Here is a 16,525-nt window from a genome sequence, read left to right on the forward strand (position 1 = left end):
TCCCTCTCTTCCTCTCTTTTTCTCTCTCTCTCTCTCCCCTCTTCCTCCTCTCTCTCTCCCCTCCCTCCCTCCCTCTCTCTCTCTCTCTCCACCTCGTCTTTCTTTCTCTCTCCCTTGTCTCTCTATCCTTCTCTCCCTCTCTCTTTATCTCCTTCTCTCTCTATCTCTCTCTCCTTCTCTCCGCTCTCTCACTTCCTCTCTCTCTCTCTTTCCTTGTCCTCTATCTCCCCCTCCATTCTCTCTCTCCTCCTCTTTCTCTCTCTAATCATCTCTCCCCTTTTTCTATCTCTCCTCCTCCTCCTCTCTCTCTCTCCCCCCTCCTCTCTCTCTCTCTCCTCTCCTCTCCTCTCCTTCTCTCTCTCCCATATCTCTCTACTTTTTCCTCTCTTTTTCCTTGGAGAGAGAGAGAGATAGATAGAGAGGAGGGGGAGAGAGAGAAGAGAAAGAGAGGAGGAGAGAGAAAAATGGGAGAGAGAGAGAGAGAAAAGAAAGAGAAGAGGAGAGAGAGAAAGAGAGAAAGAGAAAAAAATTATTTATAGAAAATATTGAAAAGAGATAAGAAAGAAAAAGGAACGAAAGCAATGGAAGGGACTTCATTATTTACAAATGTTACTCGTATCATTTAGAAAGAAAAAAATTAGATTAAAAAAATTCAATTAAAAAAAGGTTTAAAATTTTGGGTATTTGTATGTAAAAATATTAATTTTTGTGTAAAAATCTATTTTTACATATAAAAACCAATTTTATGGTATAAAAACTAATTTTTTAGTACAAAAACCGGTTTTTTGGTACAAAATAAAATCTATTTTTATTTTAATAATCAGTTAAAAACCGGTTTTGAAATTCACTAACCGGTTAATAACCGGTTTCATCATGTGAAAACTAATTTGGTTAATTAACCAATGCTATATTTTTGGTTAACCAAAAAACTGGTTTGGTTTTTGGATTAACCAAACCATGAACACCCTTAGTTAGTGACAGTACAAAATAGGAATGTTTCATTTTCATGGGGTATTTTGACAATTTTGAACCAAAATAAAGGGGTTACTTTACAATTTTTTAAATTCCTGTTTATCTGTGCTCACCTTTGATTAAGTTCAATAATTTAACTCTGCTCATTAATCGGCCTTTTCAGCAGAAGCTCAAGCTCTTCGTCTCCATTTTCGAACATTTTGCTGTTCATCTCCATCTTTGATTGTCACCAATAATTGACTGTGCCTGTAATTCCTACCGACTTACTACTGTCCTTCTGATGGCGTCGTCGGCTCGAACAATGGATAGAAGGTACCAATTTGTATTATTAATGTGCAATTGATTTTTAAATATTCCCTTTTGTTTGGGTAAATTTCTGCAGTTGATGTTTAATTTTATCAACTTTAATATCCACTGCATCGGTGTCCGGATATAATGTTAAATGAGAAGCGACTGGATATGGGAGTATTCACAGAGGCCATGGTTTCAGGGGTGATCAATGCCGAGGGTAAAACTATTTTGGACTTTTCCTCAACCTTTGATCTTCTCATCGCAAATACATGTTTTAAAAAGAGAGACGAACATCTTATAACCTATAAAAGTGGCATGACAAGCTCTCAAATCGACTTCTTGTTGAGGAGAGTCGACCGGAAATTTTGCATTAATTGTAAAATTATTCCAAGAGAGAGTTTGACAACACAACATAGGGTGCTCATCATGGATTTTCGCGTTGAGCAAAAGTTGAGGAAAAGACATCATATGAAGAACCCAAGAACGAGGTGGTGGCGGATGAAAGGTGAGGAACAAAGAAGCTTTTTAAGACGGGTAGGAGAAGAGGCAAAGTGGGATGGGAATGGAAGCGTGGAAGAGATGTGGAGGGAGATGACAGAAGTTATTAGAAGAACAGCAAAAGAAAGCTTTGGTGAATCTAAAGGAATAGGGCCAAGAGACAAGGAGTCCTGGTGGTGGTGGAATGCGAGTGTACAAGAAAAGATAAAGATAAAAAGAGAGTGCTTTAAAGAGTGGTATTTATGTCGCAACGCAGATAACTAGGAAAAATATAAGGCGGCTAAGAAAGAAACAAAAGTGGCTGTAAGTGAAGCAAGAACAAGAGCATATGAGGGTCTCTACCAGTCTTTGGGCACGAAAGAAGGAGACCAAGGTATATATAGAATCACAAAGAGCCGTGAAAGAAGAACGAGAGATTTGGATCAGGTTAAGTACATAAAGGATAAGCAGGGAGATGTGTTGGCTCAAGAGGAGAAGATTAATGAAAGGTGATAGAGCTACTTCTACGAGTTATTCAATGAGGGACAGAAGACTCTTCCGAGTCTTGGTCGGTTATGCACAAGGGAAGAAGATCAAAATTTTGACTACTGTCGAAGGATTCAAGACTTCGAGGTAAAAGAGGCTTTAAAGCAGATGAAAAATGGCAGGGTAGTAGGACCTGATAATATCCCGATTGAGGTTTGGAAGGGTCTTAGAGAAAAAGACATCAACTGGTTAACCAAGCTTTTTAATGAGATTTTAAGGTCAAAGAAGATGCCTGATGAGTGAAGAAAGAGCACCTTGGTACCTATCTACAAGAATAAGGGGGATATACAAAGTTGCGGAAACTATAGAGGGATCAAGCTTATGAGTCATACCATGAAGTTATGGGAAATGGTGATAGAACGGAGGTTGAGAAAAGAGACACAAGTAACAGAGAACCAATTTGGATTTATACCAGGCAGGTCTACCACTGAAGCGATATACCTATTAAGAAGGATGATGGAAAGGTATCATAGTAATAAAAAGGATCTACATATGGTGTTTATTGATTTGGAAAAAGCGTATGATAGAGTACCAAGGGAGGTCTTATGGAATGTTTTAGAAAAGAGGAGAGTAAGGATCGCATATATTCGTGCAATTAAAGACATGTATGATGGGCCACAACTAGTGTGAAGACTCAAGGTGGTGTGATAGAGGAATTTTCTATTAGTATAGGATTATACCAAGGATCATCCTTAAGTCCATACCTTTTCACATTAGTCTTGGAAGTACTCACAAAGCACATCCAAGAGCCTGTGCCATGCTGCATGCTTTTTACCGATGATATCGTCCTTATGGGAGAGTCAAGGAAGACCTAAATAAGAAGTTGGAGTTATGGAGAGAAGCTCTAGAAGTGTATGGTCTGCGCATAAGCCGTAGCAAGACGGAATATATGGAATGTAAGTTCAGTCTGAGAAGAAAAAACCCTAATATAGAGGTGAAGATTGGAGAAAACATCCTACGAAAAGTTAAAAGTTTTAAGTATCTTGGGTGCATTATACAGGATAATGGAGATATTGAATAGGATGTAAATCATAGGATCCAAGCAGGTTGGTCAAAATGGCGGAGTGCATCTGGTTTTATATGCGACAAAAAAGTGCCTTTAAAACTTAAAGGTGAATTCTATCGCACCGCTATAAGACCGGCTATGCTTTATGGTACGAAGTGTTGGGCGGCTAAAGGAGAGCACGAACATAAGCTGAGTGTGACAGAGATGAAGATGTTGAGATGGATGAGTGGTCATACGCGATTGGATAAAATAAGGAACGAAGATATAAGGGAGAGAGTTGGAGTAGCACCTATTGTGGAAAAGATGGTTGAATCACGTCTCAGGTGGTTTGGACATGTGAGAAGAAGACCGATAGAACATCCAGTCAGGAGGGTGGATGAGATGAAAGATGGACAAGGGGTGAAAGGCAGAGGAAGACCTAAGAAGACCATCCATGAGGTGGTCAAATGAGATCTACATGTAAACGGTCTCTCTGTAGACATGATACATGACAGAGCACAATGGCGTCGTTTGATTCATGTAGTCGACCCCACTTAGTGGGACAAGGCTTTGTTGTTGTTGTTGTTGTTGTTTTTAATATCAATTTAGAGCGTTTTAGAGTACAACGTTGGTCATGAATTTTACAGTATTGGTGTTATTTTGCAAAGGGTGGACGGAGACGACGATTTCTTTGCGGGCGTGGGTTTTGCTGACGAAGTAGGAATGTACGATGGAGTAGACCATGGACGAGTTGGATTAGATGAGGGCGATGGCTTTGTAGGCTTCGATTCGGATGAGTATGAATTAGAAGAAGATGAAATGGAATAGTATCATTTTGGAAAATGCCGATTCCAACAATGAGGATGGGGTTGAATTTGAAGACAACATTACGAATGATGATTTATACACTGTTGATTTTGGAAAAGTGTTAGGTTAGATTGATTTTGTGAGCTTGAGCAAGGAGGAAGTTTGCTGCTTTAGTTTCGCAGATGTTGACATTGCATTTGACTTCTACCAGGCCTATGCAAAGCACCATGGTTTTAGTGGGAGAGGTTCCAGGACTGAAAAGTGTGGCAAAGTAAAGATATGGCAGGACTTTTGTAACACCCTAACTTTTAGCACCTCATGGTTGTACTAAAAGTCTCAGCGTTACCTACTTCTACCCCTTTAATTTAGTACTATATTTATTTAATTTTGAGCATTCGTGAATATAAACCGAATTTTTAATTATGAAAACGAAATTCAACAATCCTCAAATACAAGTCCCACCTCTCTAAAAACCAAAACAATAATTATCGAGGGAAAAATCTAATAACTAAACCAAATTCAGAAAGTACAATCATATATAATAAGCTTTGTAGATCGGTCGCGGCTTCACGCCAAAGCTTCCTGAACCTGTCACTGAAAAAGTAAATCTGCAGGGAGTGAGAACATCGTCCTTGTAGGTTCTCAGTAGAGGGTTTAAGAATTGTCATAAGAGGATACGTATAAAAAGAAGAATAGATTTTGAAAACAGAGATCTTTGTTTGTCTTATGAATTCTTTTTAAACCACAGCGATTAATAGTACAAAAAAGCCAATTTCATATCTTTTCTTATAAAAAGTTCCAATCTCAACAATTCGCATAACATTTCAATACATATCAAATCGTCAATCAATCTAAAAACTCACCAATCACGGCCTTCGGCCCAAACATAACCAATCACGGCCCCCAGCCCAATATATAATCAAATCTCGGCCTCCGGCCCAGCAAAACCCATCACCGCTATCATCAATCCACCACCAAATACTCAAAACAGAAATCATTCACAAGCGCAAATAAATATAAGGCAAACACATTTAAAGAACAGTTATAGCAAGTATCACAATTATCAGTTAAATAGAATTCATCAGATAGGCAAACCAAAACACTTAGCATACCCAAACAAAGAAAACAAATGTAACATGATGCATGTTTGTCCTACTGGCCGTAAGCTCACATGTCGGTTAAATTGCCAGAACTCGACACATTCGGTAGCTAACCCAGACAATGTCTCTAGGTTGCGCACTGATGAGCGGATATTTTATATGCTTTTTGCCATCATTTTCATATAGTTTTTAGTATGTTTGTTTAAGTTTTATTAAGTTTTCATAGGTTTTAGTGAAAAATTCACATTTTTGGATTCTAATATGATTTTGTGTGTTTTTATGCAATTTCAGGTATTTTCTGGCTGAAATTGAGGAGGTGGAGCAAAAGTCTGATTCAGAGGCAGAGAAAGCACTGCAGATGCTGCCAGGATCTGACCTCCTTGCAATCGAAAGAGTTTTTCTGGAGCTACAAAAGTCTAAATGGAGCGTTTCCAATGCCTATATAAAGCTAACATCCAGAGCTTTCCAGCAATGTATAATAGTTTATACTTTGCTTCAGAATCGAAGGCCCAAAACGGGCGTTCAACGCCAGCTTCTAGCCCTATTCTAGTGTCCAACGCCCAAGGGAGAAGAGACCAGCGTCCAAACGCCCAAAAAGGACCTCCTAGCCAGCGTTCAACGCCTAGAGGCTTCCTAGCACATGGATCTCAGTCAAGCTCAACCCAAACACTCACCAAGTGGGCCCCAGAAGTAGATTTTAGCACTAAAAGACTGTTTTACCCTTCTTATGTAATCCCTAGTCATTAGTCTAGTATTTATTTGAGAACTTTTATTCTTTCAGATCATTCGAAGAGAGACCTTTGACACTTTACATGTTCACATTGTATTTTCTATCAGTATGAGTTTCTAAACCTCCTAGGTCGAGGGGAGGAGCTCTGCTGAGTTTTATGGATTAATAAAGTATTATTGTTTTATCTTCAATCCGTGTTTGATTCGCTATTCTAAGATGTATCTTCGTTCTTCATCCTTATGAATGCGTTGAACTGGAATAAGGTTATCTCATTCTATATGGGTTCAGAGTGAGTCTTTTATCGGAAAATGATGAACCACTAGCTCGATTATACATCTCTTAGACAGCTAATCTACGACTTTGTTGGGGACTTCTCGAGACATCAGTTCAGCCGAGGTATGGGGAGATTAGGGTCTCTGTGGTAGAGGCTAAAACCAAAGGCACATCATTCTCTGATCTGGAAGATTCACCCTGAATCAGACTAGATCCGCACTAACCCTGGGATTCAGATCTGGAGGAGCATTGGCAACCTCTCAAGAAAGGCATTGATCACATACAGCCTGCCATAGCAGAAATCATTCACAGTTAGAGGAGACAGTAAAACCAAACTGATCCAGAAGAACAAAGCATCTCCGAAGCCTTAACCATCTTCTTATCATTGCTTTCACCATCAATTGAGTAACGTTTTCTTTATTTTACTTTTATGCACTTTAAATAACCAACCAACTTTTCTATCCGCCTGACTAAGATCTACAAGATAACCATAGCTTGCTTTAAATCACAATCCTCGTGGGATCGACCCTAACTCACTCATGTATTACTTGGACGACCCAGTGCACTTGCTGGTTCAGTTATGCAAAGTTTAATTCCGCACACCAAGTTTTTGGCGCCATTGCTGAGGATTGTTCGAGTTTGGACAACTAATGTATTATCTTGTTACTTAGATTAGGTATTGTTTTTAATTTTATTTGACTCTTTTAATTTTCTTTTTCGAAAAAATAAAAAAAATTCAAAAACCTTTTCTTTTATTTATTAATCTTGATCTTTTGTTTGAGTCTTTGTTCTTGTTCTTGTTTGAGTCTTTTTCGAATTTCTTGAGTCTTTTAAAAAATTTTCAAAAATACTGTCTTTTGTTTGAATCTTGAATCAATCTTTAAGTTTGGTGTCTTCTTGTGTTTTTTCTTTTGAAGTTTTCAAAATTTGTGTCTTTGGTTTTCAAAATTTTTAAGTTTGGTGTCCATTGCATGTTCTTTTTTTCTTTTAATACTTTGAGTTTTGTTCTTGGTGTTCTTTTTGATCTTCAAAGTGTTCTTATTTTTCTTCTTGTTTTGATTTTAAAATTTTTAAGTTTGATGTCTCCTTGTGTTTTTCTTTGCAATTTTTGAATTCTAGGTGTCTTAGATCTAAAAATTTTAAGTTTTGTGTCTTTTTGTTTGTTTTTCTCTTTTTTCATTAATTCAAAAATAAAAAAAAAATAAAAAATATCTTTTCTTATCTTTATCTCAATTTTCGAAAAAAACAACAAATTTTTCAAAAGAAAGATAAGATTAGATAACAAAATTTTGAAATTTGAAATTAAAAAGAAAGATAAGATGACAAAATTTTGAAAATCAAAGAAAAAGATACGATAAAGGTTTTTAAGGATAGAAAAGATAAACAAGAAAAACAAGATTACTAATTTTTAAAATCAAACAACACAATTTTTGAAAATTAGGAGGAAAAATACCAAAGGACATCAAACTTAAAAGTTTTAAAATCAAACAAAGAAAAATATAAAGAAAAACTCGAACACAAAGAAAGAACAATTTTTAAAGACTCGAGAAAAGAAATGAAAACCAAAGGGACACCAAACTTAAGACTTGACACAAGACTCAAACAAAAGAAAAAGATGATTAAAAACGGAAAATTAATAATTTTTTTTGAAAAATATTTTTAAAGAGTTTTCGAAAATTAACAAGAAAAGCAATTAAAAGAAAAACTAGTAAAAAGTACCTGATCTAAGGAGCAAGACAACCGTTAGTTTGTTAATCACGAACAATCCCTGGCAACGGCGACAAAAACTTGGTGCGCGAAAATATAACTCGCACAACTAAACCGGTAAGTGCACCGGTTCGTCCAAATAATACCTCAGGTGAGTGAGGGTCGAATCCCACGAGGATTGCTAGATTGAGCAAGTTGTGGTTATCCTGCAGATCTTAGTCAGACGAATAGGAAGTTGAATATTATTGTTGTAGGCGCATAAACAAAACAATAACAAAAAAACGTAGAAATAATTATAGGAAATCAGTTAAGGCCTCGGAGATGCTTATTCTTCCGAAGTAATACTTCTTACTGACTACTTTAACAATGAGTGATTCATTCAATGGCAAGGCTGTAAGTGATTAAGCCAGGGGTAGTGGTCATTAATCTCCACTAATCCAAACCAAATGCCCAAATAGGTCAGTCAATCTGGAAGAGGGTGAAGCTCATGCAAGTCAATCTTTGATGATCCTACTGCCACAGACAAAGTCAGATCTTCCGGATCAGAGAATGAAGCTCTATGATTCTAGTCTTAACGCCACAGGAACCTCAATTATCCATGACTAACAAGATTTCATGTCACGTATCCCAATTATCCTAAATTACTTGTTGGAACCTGTGATGTACTCTCAAGCTGTAGCTCAATACTATCCGGGTCAGGACTCGTAAAGAACTCGTGTAGAATGAGGGGTCATACTTTTGTTCCACCCCAAATTCATAAAGATGAAGACGATAATATATCATAGAATGAAATCAAACATATATTAAAGTCGAAAAGTAATGATATTAATCCATAGGAATGAGCAGAGCTCCTATCCTTACCCTAGGAGGTTAGCCGCTCATATTTTACAGAAAATAAAGTGAAATAAGTTCTGAGAGGCTGAAGATCCTAAACATGGGTGATCTTCATCTATAAATACTAATCTAATTATTACAAATTACAAAAATAAAATAAACTAAGAAGAAAGGTGCAAAAATCCACTTCTGGGTCCATTTAGTGAGTGTTTGGGCTGAGCTGGCATCTAACTTGGAAGAGTGGGCATTGAGCGCCCACTAGGGGGTGTCTACGCTGCTTCCTTGCTCCCTTGGTAGCGTTGAATGCCAGTTTTAGGCGTTCAACGATGGCTTTGGTCCTTCTGGAGCATTGAATGCCAGAAAGGGGGTGAGTTGGGCGTTCAACGCCCATTTTGGGCAGTCATTTCCAAAGAAAGTGTTCATACCATGGGTCGAGCTATGTGTGCCGGGCTGGATGAAGACAAAAAATGACCGACCTCTTATAAAGGTTGGTCGACACCGACCTCTGCCCAAAGAGTTCGGCGAAGTTGCTATAAGGGTCCAAGTAGGCCCAAAAAGGTCACAGCCCACCTAAAGGCGGCTAGCCAAAGATAAAGGAGACTCACCCAAAAAAGATAAGATAAGATAACTAACTTATCTCAAAGGGAGGTCACTCCACACTACTATAAATACACTGGAGCACCCAGGTATAAGGGATACTCTCTGATTCTACACAAAAACCTGCCTAAAGCACGTGCTAACTTAAGCATTGGAGTCTCTTACAGGTACCACCACCCTCCGGTGATCAAGGATCAGCAGCACCGCTAGATTCAACAAGTTAGACACGACAGCTCCGACCACTACAGCAGATCTCCTCCGAGATCGGCCTTCATTTTCAGGTAACCCTCGGAATAGAAAGGTTTAGACTATTATATATTGCTGGAAAGCTCTGAAAGTTAGCTTTTTAACGCCATTAAGAGCACGTCAAGTAAAGCTTTGTAGCTCTAGAAATGCTCGTTCCAATGCATGGAGGTCAGGATTTGACAGCATCTGCTATCCTTTCTTTGCCTCTGAATCATACTTTGCTAAAACTTTCCAAATTCACCCAATAATCACCTAAAATCATAAGAAAAACACAAAAACTCAAACTAGCATACAAAAGTAAAAATTTGTGCTAAAACCTACTAAAACATAATAAAACTTGATAAAATGTATTGGAAACACTAAGAAAATGAACATAAAAAGTGTTTAAAATATCCGCTCATCACTTTCTTCATAGACTCCTAGCTATATTATTATCCTTCAAATATACGTATGTACTTTTCTATTTTAGAGGTAGTAATACCTCACCACGTCTGACTTATGACTATAGCGTAAGGCTATGTGTGATAGGATATTACATTCCTTACCACAATGTCTAGATATAATTAAAGAAGATTCTGAGACGAACGCATGGCCACAAACGACTCGTCAATCGAAGCTCCGGAGCAAAAATTATGGAGTTTCAAAGATGATGATGAATCGTAACCTAGGGCACCATTCTCTCTTCCTCTCTTCTCTCTTTCTCAGCTGCCCTTCCTCACTTGAATCTCGTTTATAGGCCCGGTTCAATTGTTTTGGCCCGTTTGGCCCAAATTTTGGGCCAAAATCTTTAAGATTAGTGTTTTAATTCGTATTCTAAATATTTTTACTTTTCTAAATTAAAAATTCTAATTTCTTAATCTTCTTTACTCACAATTAATTTAATATCTATTATTTAACATTTTTATGGGTTTTACAAAACTTAGAATCATAAACAATAAAAGAAATACTACATATATCCTTTAATTGCATGAAACTAATTATGAAAATGTTCAATCAATATATGTGTTATTAATACACACGTGCATAACAAAGTTATAAACGTAAATATCATATAAATGTTAATTATAAATGATTGACAATTAGTATAATTAGAATTATAATGATTTATAATTGAAATGATTGACAATTAGTATAATTATTCATTAAATACTAATTTTTATATAATTATAAAAAAGATACTTTCCTAAAATAAGTTGAGAGAAAAGAGGTATACAAATTGGCACTAGAATATGCCATGTCAACATTTTTGGCACAATAATGCAACCGTTGTAGAATAATATAATGATTTCTCCTTATAAAACAGAAATACTATTTTTTTTTTTAAAAAAGTTTGGGATTGGCCATGACTCCTATTGCCAAACTAGAACACCCCGAGTACATATGAATTTGGAAAAGGGTTTTGGTGTGGGTTTTGAGGTTATATTTTTGCCAAAATGTCTATTTGGGAGTGAGGAGAAATATATATCCCTTGAATCTTTTTTTTTTCAGGCCAAAAAATTTTAATGTGAAAATATTTTTGGAATTATACCCTAACATGAGGTTGGAGAGTGTTATTTCCGATTGTAGTGTGGTCAAAACTTTCTCGTTAACTGCGAGAAAGATAAATATAATTGTTTAACTATTCATATTATCTTGCTGTATGCGAGATGATTTTAAATTCTTTTTTGACAATTTGATAATATTTCTCACTAGAGCGAGATGGAGTTTTTTTTCATTAAATATAATTGTGTTTGAGCTTTAGTTTGATCCAAGTCTTATTTCAAATTTCAATGAAACTCACCGCCACACCAAGTCTAGCGTTAGACTTCATCTTTGCTCCTTCTCATCCTATTTTCCACTGAAAATATAATCCCAAGCTATCACAAAGACACAACCACAAAACTTCAATCCAAACACAAGAAAATATACAGGTACTACCTACAAACAAAAAAAGGCCAACAACAAACAAGCTTCAAAACACTAGCATCAAACATGTATAAAAGTACAAAACAATAAAAATCATAACGATAAAAAAATCCTTCTTTTTTGTTCCCAAACCGCAATCCATCTTATCTTTTCATACTTTAGCCCCATTCACCACATAAATTACGGCTTTGAAAACTTTTTTAGTTTAACTTTATATTTCTTCCCTGTGTTTATATGTTGTTGCCATGAAAACATCTCACCCCCAACGAGATGACAGTGTCAAGAGACTCAGCACATCGTGGCCTACCAGAAGCTGAAAAAGTTGCTAAAGAATCCTAGCTTCTCGCAGTCTACGTGATATTAGAGTCAGGTGCTCCTAGAATACACGTCACAACTACACCTTTTCCAGCAGTCTGTGTGGTGCCAGCGTCAGGTGCTCATTTCCTGTGAGAAGATTTGCTCACTATACACAAGTTCAACCCTTGTGTAGCCCACTTACCTGTACAACACCAAAATCAAATCGATATAAAAAATAATTTCTATTTTTTTATCGTAAATCGATTTAGATAAACGTTATTTATCCCATGTCTCTTTTTATAATAAATCAGAGTGGACTAAATTAATTTATATAGTGTTCTCTTTTTTTATTTGTATAAGAACGATTTTGAATTGAAAGTCAAAATAAGGCAAATTGATAATATTAAAACTAAAACAATTTAAAACAATGATTTATCCCACAAAGACTAGTGTTAACAAATACAAAAATGTTAAATATACTCCATTAATTTCGTATCAACATTTTAGAAATTGAGATTAAAGATCAATATTCATAAAAATTTAACAACTCAATTTAATCTTCAAAAAATATTAATGTTCGGTTGCTCGCTAGAATGGTGGATCGAATGGATGTCGGGTCGTGAGCATCAGGTTGAGTGAGAGTGGTATCTGGACTTGGGCACGAGCTTTACAGAGAGGTGTTGTCCCGATCGTTTGTGGGTCGGCGGGTGGGGCCACTTGCAAGGACACTTCAATGCTAAAGTAAGCGTCTGTATGATGTGGCGGCTAATTAGGATAAAGGTGACGTGCCTCCGGACAAGGGTAGGTCCCTCCCCATTTATACCTTGTACTCGGGTGGGCCCTATATCTTGGGCCCATCCGTCTGGAAGCTTCTGGTAGCTGTCCAGGTCTTCATTGAGGCAAAGTGATGCGCGGGTCACTTTTGTGCGCGGATCGAGGACCCGTCGGGTCAGTAGTCCATAGAATGGACCCGCGGCCTATATTGGGCTGGGCCGGAATAGTACCCCCAACGTGGCAAGCCATGAGGCTAACGGTTGGCATGTTCGTATTACTCATGTCTTCCGGTGATGATTTTTCTCTGCTCGTGGCTTCATGGACGAGATCCATGCCTTTAGTGCTCGAGAGCTGCCCCCAAGCATTGCTTGGGGTGTCATTTCGATATTCGTGCCAAGAGCATTAAATACTCTTTATGACTAATTTGAAAGTGAAGGAAAAGGTCTATTTTACCCTTGCCTTTTTACGCTCTCTCTTGACGATTACCATTCAGCACTCATATTTTTACTTTCATACCTCCTCATTTCACATTCTTTATTACCATCATCACCAATAACACTATTACCACCACCATTCTCTTCTTCCATTTCCTATTGCCTGCGCTTCTTCACAATCAACAAACACCAGTTTGCCTTCTACTTGCTATGTGTGTTACTGCATTCACTCACAATTCATCACTTTTACTGGTATGTGAATCTTTTATTTATTTCGATGCTTTTTATTGCCGTTTGTATTTTGCCTCTGTCGTTGCCATTTGCTTTTGTTTTTCTTGAATTGGACTCGTCATTGTTAGTTAGTTTTTAGGGGGTACCATAGGTGTTTTCTTCCTTGGATTTAGTCTTGAACTAGTGTGAAATAGCATATGGTAGTGAGGTAGCAGAACATAGTTTGGTTTTCATTTTCTCTGAGTTTTCGACTTCGTACGTTGACTTAAGTGGTACCCCACTGTAGGTATGGCACAACAACCTAGAGCATGAAATCCTGTAGATCGTTATGCTTGGGTCACTACCGATGTGATGAGCATGGCCTCCAAGATAATCCAGGAGGAACTACAAGAGTTTTGTAACTCTGGGGCGTTGTGTGGGGGTGGCCCGTAGGAGGCAAACAACAACGTGTTTGTTCTGGGAGCCCAAGAGCACATATGCCAGTTAAACTTGTCGTCTTCTTGGGTTCCTGACTGGATGTGGCTGTACAAGCCCATGTTCACCGAATTGGGTGTTCATCTCCCCTTCTCACCTTTCATCATGTCTCTCTTAAACCAATGTGACATTGCCTTGTCACAACTCCACCCGAACAGCTGGGTAGCCATCCGCTGCTTTAAGATGGTGTGTGAATACTTGGAGCTCCAACCTGCGTCAATGTATTCCTTTGTTTCTTCTTACTTGCAAACCCTTCCCATGAAGGAAAGCACAAAAAGGGATACCTTTCCTTCCGAGCTATCTAGAACCGGTAGATCTTCGGCCTCTTCGAAGATTTGTTTCATGGTTTCAAAGAAACCTACTTTAAGATGAGGCCGGCTCAGAGTTGTCACCCTTTTTGGCTCACTCTCGAAGAGGGAAGGTGGATACTAACCTACTAGAGCTTCGGTGTTGGCACCAATTACCTGATCAAGATGACCTATGATGCGTTAGGTCGGGAGAACCACCAGATCGTCGACGTTTTACTAGCAATTTTTTGTTCTAAGAATCTTAATCCTCATTTGTTGATGGGCGACCAGAAATCCAGTCGCAAGTGTGTAAGTGAGATTGCTTCCATCTATTCCTGTTCTCCCAACATTTTTACTGTTTTGCTCCTGACTTCATGTGTTTAGTTTTTGGCTCACTCAATTCCCTTAGCCTAGGCCAAGAGTCAAGAAAACTACCCAAAAACTAGCGAAAACATTCTATCAAACACCTAGTGTGCAATAAAAGTAAACATCACAAAATGCAAGAATTAATAAAGCCCATAACTACCACAAGCAAGAAATCAACAATAGCAATTAAGATAAACATAAAAAGGACATGGAAATATTAAATTGCATTAAAAGAAAAGTAAATCCAACAAGAGTTCATGAAAGTAAAAATGGCAAAATAAGAAAATTAACAAGGAAAACTAAAAGAATTGAGACAATAGAACAACAAAAGATAAAGAGAATTGAAATAAAAACAAGAATTAAAAGTGAATCTAAGAGAATTTAACCTAAACTACCCTGAATTCTAGAGAGAAGGGAGAGCTTCTCTCTCTCTCTAAAATTCTAACTACAACATGATGAAAACTACCACTATGACTCCCCCTCAATCCCTTGCCATCCTTGGGTTCAAAAGCATCAGAAATGAGTTTGATTTGGGCTTCCTTGAGCTCAAAAATCGCCCCCAGGGGCAATTTTTCTCTAAGTGAGTTACGTGACCAACATCATGCGTGCGTGTGGATGACGTGTGTGCGTCGCTTGATGATTCTCTTGTCACGCGTGCGCGTGGGTGACGCATACGTGTTGTTGGAAAATTTTCTTCTCACGCGTACGCGTGGGTGACGCATGCGCGTGGCCTTCAGTTAAGCAAATCCTCATTTCTTCATGAATTCTCCATTTTTGCATGCTTTTTCTTCATTCCTTCAACCCAATCTTTGCCTTCTAATCCTCAAATCACTTAACAAACATATCGAGGTATCGAACGGAATTAAAGTGAATTAAAATTAGCAATTTTAAGGGCTAAAAAGCATGTTTTTACTCTTAAGCACAAATTAGGAGAAATTCACAAAACCATGCTATTTCATTGAATAAATGTGAAAAAAGATGATAAAATTCCCTAAAATTAACACAAGATAAACCATAAAATTGGAGTTTATCAGCAGGCCGATATTGCTACGTCGCAATACCAGATCACCTTCTTTGAGACTTCTGTTTTGCACCCGACGATTATAACACATCACTATCCTTTGCTTCAATGCTACCTCCAACAAGTGAGCCATCTCCCTTGTCTCATTTATCAAGTCTTTTTCAATTGCTTCACTACTCCTGCCTAAGAGTAATCTCAGATCTGGCTCTCTGATCTCTACAGGAATTACTGCATCAATGCCGTAGGTAAGCTGGAAGGGCATCTCCCCGGTGAAAGATTGCGAGGTTATCCTATAAAACCACAAGACAGAGGCCAACTCGTCTGCTCAAGAGCCCTTTCGTTGATCCAGGCGCTTCTTCAATCCATTGAGGATAACTTTTTTTGCCACATCGGCTTGCCCGTTACTCTGGGGATGTTCCACAGAGGAAAACTTCTGTTTGATTCCCAGTCCTGCTAAGAACTCCCCGAAATTTTTGTTAGAAAATTGCGTCCCATTGTCCGACGCAACGATCTCTGGGATCCCAAACCTAGCGATTACTTGCCTCCAAAGGAACTTATGACAATTCGTAGATGATATACTAGCCAATGGTTCTGCCTCCACCCACTTAGCAGCCTCCTTTCCTATTGCTTTGGCCTCCATTTCATTTCCACGGAGCGTTCTTTCTTCGAGAAAATGTTGCATCGGGCTAATCCAAGAAGGGGAGTCCGAAACTTGGGTCAAACAGAGGGTCACCGATGACTCTTTCACTAAGCCCTAGATAAGAGATTGGTTTCCCGCTCCGGGTTTGGTGCTCGCCAGTTTTGACAAAAGGTTTGCCCTAGCATTTATCTCCCTGGGAACATGCTGGACCACTACACCCTCAAAATCCTTAGATAGCTGCTTCACTTTTTCCAAATGCTTTTGCAACAATGGGTCACTGGCTTGATAGGTCTCATTCACTTGTGAGGTCACTACCTAAAAGTCGCTGTTGACCTCGAGCTTTGTTACTCCAACCTCCTTGGCTAGAGTTAACCCACCTATCAGGGACTCACACTCTGCTTGGTTGTTAGAAATTGAGAATTCAAACTTGATAGATTGCTCATAAGTCATTCCTTCTGAGCTTTCTAAAATGATCTCGGCTTTTCTAAACACTTGGTTGGATGTTCCATCAACATGAAGTTTCTACCGTAT

General features: G+C 38.1%; 1 long non-coding RNA gene across 1 annotated transcript; it reads left to right on the top strand.

The window, feature by feature from the left end:
• On the top strand, positions 987-4,415 carry LOC110266536. The gene is made up of 2 exons (XR_002353946.1): positions 987-1,284; positions 3,940-4,415. It is a non-coding gene; the product is annotated as an uncharacterized LOC110266536 (long non-coding RNA).

The sequence above is a fragment of the Arachis ipaensis genome, chromosome B09 (genome assembly GCF_000816755.2).
Source record: "Arachis ipaensis cultivar K30076 chromosome B09, Araip1.1, whole genome shotgun sequence".
Taxonomy (NCBI): Eukaryota; Viridiplantae; Streptophyta; class Magnoliopsida; order Fabales; family Fabaceae; genus Arachis; species Arachis ipaensis.